The following is an 11,471-nucleotide window of genomic DNA, read 5'->3' as shown; positions in this document are numbered from 1 at the left end:
AACACCCATATTTATAACCAAACAGGATTCACCCAAATCACACGAAATACCAATCGTGGACGCCACGTTCAAGAGACCATCCCCAACAGATTCACCATAACTTGCAAGGAAATTTGAATTGAATTTCAAATTGACCGATCAGTGCGAGTTTATGCAGGCAGAGCCCAATTTCTCGAAATATTAGTTTTAGCTAACCGAAATTACATATTAATACAAACCATAAGCAAATATTATAAAATGAATCACACTCCTTTGATTGAACAAGAATGATGTAACTACACACAATATATATTTTTTCCAAACAAATAACATATCTATTTTTTTTTTTTTTTTTTTCACAAGGTGATGGTGTCAGAGCTTTCTAAAGCGTTCCACAATTCATTATCAAGTACATGCAATCTCTTTGTTCTAAGTGCACTAAATTTTTTTTAAGAATAATTTAAATAAGATTCGAACTTCCAACATCTAAAATGTGATCATAATTTTTACGAATTGAGATTAGGATATCCCATGTATTCATACCCACTCATTAACTTGACAGCAACTTAAATTTACAACCTTTCTACTTTGATAATAAACATCAATTGAATTCGGTGATATTGATCTTGAAAGAAGTGGCAACTGTTTAGTTAGTCATTTCTCTCTCTCTTTTTATTTTTTATTCCTTACATTATATAAAAATTAATTATTTATTTATTTATTTCTTAACACTGTATTGATGCATTTGAATGGTAATTTAACATGGAATTGAAAATTGATGCATTTGAATGGTAATTTAAATCTCTATTTTATGAAGAAAAAAAAAATTAATTAATTCTATATTTTTTGAAAAACGACGGCCAAGGGTACTTTCATAAAGTAGTTTGTCAATTAAAGACCAAAGCATCAAAACTAACGCCGTCGTTTTTATGTCCATCCTATCTATAAAACCTTCGTAAAACAATCTTCTCGTGACCTTCCGTCTATCTTCAGCAGTTTGTTGCTCTTTAGTCGGACCAAAAATGGAGCTCTGTAGCTCTCCGACAACTCCAACGTTCCTCCAATTCAAACCCTCTCTTATCTCTCGTACCTCATCTCTTTCTCTCTTCTTCAACCCACCAACAACAACAACAACAGACTCTTCAATTCTCAAAAACTATCCTCCTCTTCCCGCCATTTCTCTATCATGGAACCCCCTTCACCAATCATTTCGGCCCGCTTCGTCGTTTCGGCATCAACGGCTGCAATCGATGATGTGAAGAAAGACCCACTTCCAACTGAGATCAAGGTCACAGAAACCCAAGAACCCAATTCCAGAGTGAGTTTTTGTAATGTTATCTACTTTAATTTTTGTAAGGAATTAATTGTGAATCATGTAGATATTAATTTATTTTCTTATTTTCTTCCCAATTTCGATATGCACATACAATCATCACTAGCTAATTGGGCGTTTCTTATATTTCTCAATGTATGTGTCCATAGGACTTCTCGGTATGTCTGTATAGGCTGCTTTATAATATCTGTTTGTCACTGGACATTCTTGAACCATTTCTTTGAGCTGTTTGAATAGAGTGGTTTTATCTTTATTTTTATTCAGTAGCATGGAATTGGTGCATTTGAATAGGAATTCGAGAAAAAATGGTGCATTTGAATTGGAATTCGAGAAAAATTGGTTCAAAATTTTTTCGAATTCCTATTCAAATGCACCAATTCCAACCAACCAAACATAGCAAGAATGTTTTGTTATTTCCTATTCACTTTTTTTTTTTAAAAAATGTACCCCTTATAAGTTATTTTATATGTTGGTATATGGAATTGGTGCATCTGAATAGGAATTCTACAAAAATTAGTTCAAAGTTTGAGCTATTTTTTTTTTTTTTTATTGAATTCCAATTTCAAGGCACCAATTCCATGCTACCAAACATAGCATGAATGTTTTGATATTTCCTATTCGCTTGGAAAAAATAAAAAATAGCCCATCTATGTTATTATATATGTTTGTATCTGCAGGTTAGGTTGAGTGTAGAATTTCCTCCTGTTGTCTGTGAGGATTGTTATAGAAGGGTGATGAAGGAGCTCGTGAAGCAGGCAAAGGTACTGTTGAGTTCTGTTTAGGTTTCGCTTTAATATAAGATGCTTTTGTAAGATTTACTGGGGATTAAATGCATACAATGTATCTCTGATTATACTGGATGATTTAGAGGTCATGACTTTCATTGCTATTACACTGTGATTTTGTGAGGGAAAAAACTCATTCACTCCTCCAATTTTTTCGTGGACTCCAGTTGTTATATTCAAGGATCCTGTCAACATCTTGTTATCTAAAATTTTCCCAAGCTCAAAGAAACCACAATATTTTACTGCTAAATTCGGAACATGACTTTTGTGTAATGAGAAAATTCCAAGATTTAGTAATTTTGTCATGCCAGATGCATGTTTATTCATATTTACCCGAAAAAAAAAAAAAAAAAAAAAAAAAAAAAAAAAAGGAAGACTTTCATCTCATTCATTTATGCAAATTGAAGGATTTTTTGTGCTTCACATTGGCAAATAGAATAATCTAAAATCCAACACAGATGTCATAGATATAGAAATGTTTTATTCATGTTTTCATGTAATTTGGCTTGTGAAAAGAAGTGTGAATTCTCATGCTACAAATTGGCTGCATCCTCAGGTCCCTGGATTCCGCCCGGGAAAGAATGTTCTTGAACAATATTCTGATTACTTATGTAGGGAAGCAAAATGTCCAAAAGGCTACAATTGAATCTATTTTGAAAAGAACCCTTCCACATGCTATGTCTTTGGTATGTTGTATTATTCTTTTGTATCCATTTATTGTTTTTGTTTCTACATTTTGGATTCTCCATGCTAATTGCCTATTAGATTAGTTAACTTGACTTAATCCTTTCAGATTTATTTGGTTTCTTCTTTTATTTTTAATGAGACATGCTGATATGATCATCTATATGATATGCATCAGTATCTCTCTAAGGTGGGTCGGGTCACTCTCATTAAGAACACCCTTTCTTGCCTCCCCACTTATTTTATCTCTCTCTTTCAGATCCCTGCCTCTGTGGCTGAGAGGATTGAGAGACTGCGGCGTTGGAGCTTTGGGGTGGAGAGGCGTTGGCTTTGGAGGAGGGTTGTTGCGCACAAATTTGGGGAGAGCAGTGGAGGGTGGAGTTCTCTTGGGCTGCGTGGTCCTAGGGGGGTGGGGATTTGGACTGGTGTTCAGAAGGGGTGGGATGAATTCTGTAAACACGTTCGTTTTCGGATTAGAGATGATAGGAGGATCAGATTTTGGGAGGATCTTTGGTGTGGGGAGCTTCCTCTTACGATCGCTTTCCCACGGCTCTACAGGATTGCTTCCCATGGGCAGGTGTTGGTGGTGGACTATTATCATCTTGATAACGAGAGACTGACTTGGGATGTTCAGTTTAGGAGGCACTTTCAGGATTGGGAAATTGAGGAGGTCACCCGTTTTTTAGAGTTATTGTACCGTCAGACGATTATAGCTGGGGATTCTAATTGCTGGCTTTGGAATCCTAACCCTCAGGGTTGTTTCGAGGTGAGGTCCTTTTTCAGGTGTCTTACAGTTGGCTCTGGAGGCCATTTCCCTTGGAAGTCTATTTGGCGCTCCAAGGCTCCCCCCAAGGTGGCCTTCTATCTTGGGTAGGATTTTAACCCAGGATAATTTGAGGAGGAGGAATCAGGTGGTGGTTAATCGTTGTTATTTGTGCTTGCAAGATGAGGAGACCGTTGATCACCTTCTGCTTCATTGCAGTATATCTAGGGGCTGTTGGGATTTGATGCTTGGGTTGTTTGGGATCCCGTGGGTTATGCCTAGATCCGCTAGAGGGATGATTGAGGCTTGGAGAGGATTTTTAGTGGGGACTCTCATTCGGGATGCTTGGAGGGTTACGCCTCTTTGTGTTTGGTGGTGCATTTGGCTTGAGAGAAATCAGAGATATTTTGATGGAAAGGAAAAGCCTATCTATATGCTTAAGTTCTCTATTATTTCCACCCTTTTTTGTTGGGTTTCAGGGAGAGATTTTAGATCTGTTGAAGAGATTGTTGTTTTTTTGGCCTCTTTGAAGGTTTGAGGCTCTTTTGGCCTTGTGTTTGTCTATGGGATTCGCTCCCCTTTTGAGCGCTTTTTTATGAATTTTACTTATCAAAAAAAAAAAAAAAGTGTTTCATTAGTAGTTAAAAAAAGAAAAAGAAAAATCAGCTATGTAATATGTAATGCTTATGAGCTGGCAACACATACAAAAAAAATTCCTATAGAAAGATTGATGCGTGCTGGTGGTATTAAGTGAAACCCACACCCCCCCCCCCCCCCCCCCCCCCTTCCCTTCTCTCCCAATCCCTCCATTTAAAACAACTAGGAATTGTACTAAGACTTTGCAAATGAAGACTAACATAGCTTCCTTCACGAGATATAGTGTGATGAAATTATGTTCCGCTGTCTGCCTATTTATGTCAAATGAATCCGGTGGTTAATGTAGTAGATTTATCCAAGGGTATTAGTAGAGGATTATGCTTATTAACTGGCTCTAAATGCGTCTTTTGTTTCATAGGTGACTGGAAGGGCATTGAAAGACTCTATTCATATTGTAACCAAATTTTCTGACATGGAAAAGACCTATTCTTCTCTCAACTTCCTGAGGTTTGTCAAACATTCACTTTAAGAAAACCTTGCTCTTACTTGTTCTTGGTTCAAGGTAGAATTAGTGTTTAGCTCAGTAACAAACAATTGAAAAAAAAAAAAATATATATATATATATATATAAGGAATAAAAGTAGCAGTTACCTGCCACCAGTGCTTCTTCTTTGTTGTCAAAACTCATGGCAAGGCTAGATGAGGATCCTGTTGATAGCCTAAGTACCTTCTGGGCTGCTAAGGTGAAATGTAATTACTTTTTGGTTTGTATGATGAAACTTGAATGTATTTGAACTAATAGAAGAGCTTATTGCTGGTTGAGATATTCTTATTAACAAATAAAAACTGGATAACAATATGCATTTAGAAAAGAATTAACTTTTAAGTTCAATAATAAAATAAAATGATGAAAATTAAAGTAAAAATTTAGAGTACCCTTTTCTCTGCAAGTGGTGTCTTGTTGGAAAGCGTTCTTTTGTGTGTGTGTGTGTGCGCGCACATATCTGCACTTGTGTTTTTGTTCTCTGTTATAGCATAGTGAAGTACAAAGGCAATAACCTCTTAATCGATCATTTGAAAAATTCTATGTTTATTTAATATTGTTACTCTAGGAACATTGGGTAACTGAACCTGGAAACCTGTACCCTAGTTTTTCGCTCTTACCTAGCATAAAGAAGAATCCGGTTGCCTAGTCACATTAGGCGGTCATAGCACCTAAAGGAGATTTTAACAATATTGGCCTTGCGTATTTAAAGGAGAGGCGTTAGTAAGGAAATATGATTGTCTTAGCTCCTCTGTGTGACTGTGTGTGTATTTTACATATGAACTTGTCATGGTTGTGCATGCTGATTTATGGTCCAGATATGATATCATTGTTGATGTGGCTCCTGAAGTCAAGTGGAATCCTGAGAATGGATACAAGAATTTGAAAATTGTTATTGAGATAGACAGTGACATAGATGCTCATATAGCTTCTGAACAAGAATTACGACGTTGCCACAAATCCCTAGGATTGCTGAGAATTGTAATTAACAGAGGCATGCAGGTAACCATGTAAAGTTGTTGCAGATACTTTTTCAGTTTTGTCTCTCCTTTTGGAATTTATTTCAATTTCTACTTCGAAGCTTCGTAGACTAGTTGATTCGAAGGAAAATAAATACCATACAGAATCATGACCAATGCTCTGCACCAAATGATGCTATTATCATTAATTAACCTTGTGTGGAATGTTAATGTTAGTTATAGCAATGCAATAGCTAATGCAACTGAATGAAATTTACTGAGCTGGTCGCGTATTCTTATGTTTCATATACCGTTTTTCGTTTTTCTTTTTTCTTTTTTTTGTGAAGAATATCGTGTGTCCTTGGAGGTGTGGGATTTGTTTCTTAAAAAATTCAGATATTGATTAATAATTTAGATGCTAATATGTTTGAATTTGTCTTTATATGGGTTTCCAAATGTTTGAAGTATGAAAGCATCTTTAGATCTATTTTACATGTATCGTGTGCACGGATGTGTACAAGCGGCAGATTTATCAAAATTCCAAATTGAAGAACACATTGACACAGTATATTCTCAATATTCTGGTCTATTTTGTAAGGGACACATCTGATACCATATAAATGTGTTATGTCAGAGGCAGGTGCTTCACTAATTTAGAAGAGTCCATTAAACATAGCTCTAGATCTTTTATCTCCCCTTGCTGTATCTGTTATTTTGATAGATAGGCAAGCGGGGACAAAGAATGAAAACAGGGTTCAGGCTCCTTTGGAGACTCGAGCCGTAGGATATGGTTCAACCACCTTTATGCCTTACCGACCAAGCTCATTAACATCCTATCCCAAGTTGCATTACATCTTATCACTGTTTTATGTTATCAGAGATCATGAACTGTGTTTTTATTCAGATAATTGATTATATCAAATTCACCGCATGATTTGTTAAGGTACTTTCTTTTTTATACTCTTATCTCATTTCACTTTCCATATAGTGATCATAAAGGAGTGTCCCTGTTATTTAAGATTTAGTTGAGGAACTAAACTGGTTGCATGTATAACTTTATCACTTGCCATATGAGCTGTGTTACTTTAACAAACTTGAAATTTCCATAGATCGGTGATGTTGTGGTCCTTGATATATCAGTGACAACAATTGATCAAGATGAATCAAATGTTCAAAAAATTCCATCTGCAGAGAGTAAAGGTTTGTCCACATGCACTTAACCTACAATTTCTGTCAACATAAACTATTTATACTGCATATCATCATGAGTATTCTTTTCCCCAAATATGTTTTCCATTGTTTCAATCCATATTTACTTTTACGGTCTTAGACTTTGATACCTGACAAAAAATTGATGGCCAGAATATATGTAAAAGGACACATATGAGTGCCAGTCTATACCCTGGACCTGAGGCATTTAAACCACGTTTAATCTGCAACTTGATGTAAAAGCATGAGTATCCAGACCCCGCGTAGATATCGACATAGCAAGACAAGAATTATATATTAGCACTGTTGAAACATAGCTTGGATTGGTCTACAGATGCCTTTAAGTACTAAGTGAGAGAATGAAAATGATTGAGAAACTGGTAAAAAAACCCATCCTTTCTTTTCCTGGCTTACAGTGTATTAGATGTGCATAATAATGAAGATCTTCAGTTTATCAGTGTCATAGTGGTCTTAACCCGATTCACATCATCGGGTTAAGATCTTCAGTTTATCTGATTGATTCGAAGTCCACTCCGATGTGAATCTATTTATTATTTTGAATGCTTATTACATGTCTTGGGTCAGAGAATATGTGCCTGACTGGGATACTTTTTTACTTAGATTTATCTCCACAGGGGACCAAATGATGAATTAGAGTCACCATTGATATCTGTACTGTACGGAGGAGCATGATGGCATCTTTTTTCAGAATAAATCATTATTAAGGACGATTCTTATATCTTCAGGATACTCAACTCAACGAAGCCTTTTTCTAACTATTTGGGTGGGTTTTGCATGAGTCCTCTTTCGCCATTCTGCTAAGGCCATAACCTTTGTTAAGCCATATGTTACGTATCTTTCCTAATTATCTCAAATCATGTTAGTTTCGGTGTTTCCATTCCCCTAGTAATTCCCTTAGAAACCACCACATCACTGTACTCACTGGTTCAGTTATTGGCTGTTGCTGCATATGGCCAAATTATCTTTGATTGATTTTCTCACTACTCTTTATTGTTTTTCCTTTTATAGGAAAAATTAATTGTGCAAGTATCAAGATATCCTAATCCTAGAGCTCTATTGTCCTCTGAGTCTGAAACCTCTTATAAATTGCAATTTGGTTGTATCACCTTATGAAATGTATTGTTGATCAAATTATTTCAACTGGTTCCTACCTCGTTGCTGTTCTTTGCAGGTTTTCAGTTTGATACAGAAGATGGAGATAAGGTCCTTTCCTGGATTCAATAAATGGAATTCAATGAGGTGAAACAAAGTCCTTTCCACTCAAATTTCCTGAATCATGGAAACAAGAAAATTTCCGTGGTGTTCATGCTCAATTTACAGTGAGTTTCCTTCTAGTTTTAAGAAATCCAAGTATCAAAGACAAAAAAAAAAAATGACTACCAAAAGACACTAATAGATTGTATGTATAGTCATTATTTTCTATGGCCTTTTTGCCATTCCATTTCTACATGCTATTTGATTTGTGAATTATTGTCAAGTTTTTTGCTGGCTTGGTATCTGTTTTGGCCTGAATCACCTAGTATCGGCAAATAGTGAACTCAAAATTTCAATACATCGATCTCCTGAAATTTTGACCAAATTTCATCTTATATGTTTCCTGATTTTTATGCAATAATGAAATATTAGAACAGCTTGCTTTCGCATAACTTTGCTGAACATTACTGAGAAAGAGTTAAATAGAAAAAATGGCAGGATTGCTTCTTGAACTAGAATCACTTTTCATATTGCTTTACTTTTTCAAAAAACAACCAGGCTTTATTTCGTTGTGTCAGTGTCAAGCCAACAAACTTTCATGTTATAATTTTTATTGTTATGTGGATGCCATATAATTTGCATTAATAGATTTTTTAGTTCTATATTCCCTTTTGTGCTCCATTCATTTAGGTTGAATGTAAAGAACTATTCATAGAGAGATCTACCAGAGTTGAATGACTCCATTGCTGATAAGCTTCTTCCAGGATGCACCACCCTTACGCAGGTAAGGTGTTGCACTTGCGTGGTTCTCAATTTCATTCTGCTTAAATCATAAGATTCTGCAATGAAATTTTCTGCTACATATTCACACAGGTTATATAATCCTTGCTGCTAAGATGCTTAGAAGTTGAGCAAACAGCTAAAGAACAAGCAACAGATAATGCCATTTTAGACCAGCTTCGCAAGGTATTTTTTATTTTTATCTTTGTTTTTCCTTAAGATTCAATTCATCTCCAGTGGCTTTTGGTTGATGCATCCCTGAATCACACTGAACAATGGTTTTCCGTGGTGTATCTTTTCTTCTTTTGTTTCTTGATGCATATCAAGCATGAGCATTCCATATCATATTATCATGGAGATTTTTTGTTGGTTTTTCATTCTATTAGGTGCATGCTGTCGCACTTGGCATTTCTATAGACTATAGTTGCTTGAGAGTAGGTGTTTGGCCTTATTTCTCTGCAGATCCCACAGAGATCCACAAAACAATTCTCTAATTTGGCACTAAAACTTTCAATTCAATTACTTGTTCGTCAACTTAGAGGAACTGTTCGGACGGGAAAATAAAAAAGGAATTGCATTCAATTATTACACAATATTTGACTAGTCCAATGGAGAGAAAAGTTGTTTGAAACTAATATCCTCTCTCTCTGTATGAATTACCTATTTTACTCCCTTCTTTGCTTTTTGACTCCCTCTTTCCACTTAATATGTTACATTTTCTTGTAATTTTCAGATGATTGACGTCAACATACCTCTATCCTTGTTTGAGGAACAAGGTAGGCAGCTATATGGATCCAGACTTTTGCAAATGCAGGTCAGCACGCACTTATTGCCTGTTTTCTTTAGGGCACCCAACCAGTAGCTGTGAATCCCAAAAATTTGCATCTTGTTTGCACTATGTACTCAGAACAAATAAGCCCCCCCCCTCTTCGTCTTTCTTTTTTCTTTGTTTATATGCATTCTCACTCTAACACTATCTTGGGAGTAGGGTTTCATGAAACTAAATGAACAACAGTTAGCATCTCTATCAAGTCCAAAGGCCGTAAATGATTTCCTGGAAAATCAAAAGGAGAATATAACAAATGTGATAAAGCAGAATCTTGCCATTAGGGATATATTTAAACGTGAAATTTTGCAGGTACATATTTTGTATTGAGATAAACTCCTTATCTGTTTCATGCTCTGTTTATTGAAGCATTGCTTCCCATTATTTGCATGTGGTTCACAAATGGTAATTGGGTAGAGTATGCAACCATCAATTTGATACAATTAGAATAATTTTGCTTGATTATCCAGCCTCATAATGTTGAATAAAAATAAGATCTCCTTAGAGGAAGCATGTGTTTATATGACAATGGCTATATAAGTTGGATCGTTTTGCAGTTTTCAACAGAGAATTTGGTCAAGGAGGTTGAGAACTCCATCACTGAATTCAAGCGTCCTAAACAAGAATTTGACGATGAACGTGTGAAAGAACAGGTTAGTATCATCAACCTTTTATAGAAGGGGAATGCTGTTGCTGCAGTCTTTGGGTTGCTACCAAACCCTACCCCTGTAATGTGCATGCATGTTCAATAGCAGATTGTCCGTAAAATGCCCTCTTTTGAAATTCAAGACAGGTGAAGGTGTCTCGGAATGGTTGTACAAACCTAACACCATTAAAATGGGAGGACTTGATACTCTTTATCACACGCTTTTTCTATTTCTAAACCCAAAATGCCCTCTTGGTGGTTGCAGTGTAGATCTTATATGTGTAACAGGTGCTGATAAGGGTACAATCTCTCTTTTTTGAAATTCTATAGGTTCAGGAGATACTAGAGGGAGTCAAAGTGCTGGAGTGGTTGAGAGAACATGCTGAGATTCAATACACAACCAGCAGGTGAGGATGAGAATCAGAATTCAGCATGTCTATGAATGATGGAAATTGGAATGTATCTGGCGGACTCTCTTGCCTCTCAGGTTCTTCTCTCGTGCCGGAACATGTCCTTGAATGGTTTCCAGTTCTTCCTGTAAAGGTTGTGGTTGAGCAGCCTGAGCTGTTCTTAGAGATCATATGACTTTTTAGTTTTGCAATAAACATAATGAAATCCATTGTTTTTTTTTTTTTTTTTTTTTTTTTTTTTTTTTTCCTAAATGAAATCCATTGTTTTCCATTTTAAATGTTCAGGAAATTGAATTGTAGTATTGCTTTCAGCTTTTCTGTTTTGGTCCTTCAGTTTGCATAGTTTTAATGAGGCATTTGGTTGTTAATATGAGGACATTTTGACCTGTGGATCAATTTTTGTATAGCATTTCAATTTAGTCAACCTAGGGGTAAAAGGTCAATAAAACTAACCAGACATTTAACATGAAATCCGCCCAAATTTTATTTATTTATTTTTTCTTACATTTGGACAATTCGGTAACAAATTAAATTTGTTCCGATTTCAAATTAAAGTTGAGATTGTTTATTTGTATTTGTATTAAATACTCTATGATTAAGTATTTGTATTGAGTGAAACCGACCCATGCATTCATATAAACAGTATTTTATTAGGTTATTAGGTTGTGATGTCACCTCTGTAAAATGATACTAGTATGATGGAAGAGCCTAGGCCAATAATAAAGGAAAAGATAATATTTA

General features: G+C 35.6%; 1 pseudogene; it reads left to right on the top strand.

Annotated features, from left to right (window-relative positions):
• Positions 1-935: 935 nt before the first annotated feature.
• LOC132312487 (trigger factor-like protein TIG, Chloroplastic) lies at positions 936-10,965 on the top strand (annotated as a pseudogene).
• Positions 10,966-11,471: the final 506 nt, after the last annotated feature.

This window comes from Cornus florida, unplaced genomic scaffold (genome assembly GCF_030987335.1).
Source record: "Cornus florida cultivar Cherokee Brave unplaced genomic scaffold, ASM3098733v1 CherokeeBrave_3.0.0_Hap2_Chr06, whole genome shotgun sequence".
NCBI classification, from domain to species: domain Eukaryota; kingdom Viridiplantae; phylum Streptophyta; class Magnoliopsida; order Cornales; family Cornaceae; genus Cornus; species Cornus florida.
Note: the sequence above shows the minus strand (reverse complement) of the source record. Positions and strands in the feature narration are given on the sequence as shown.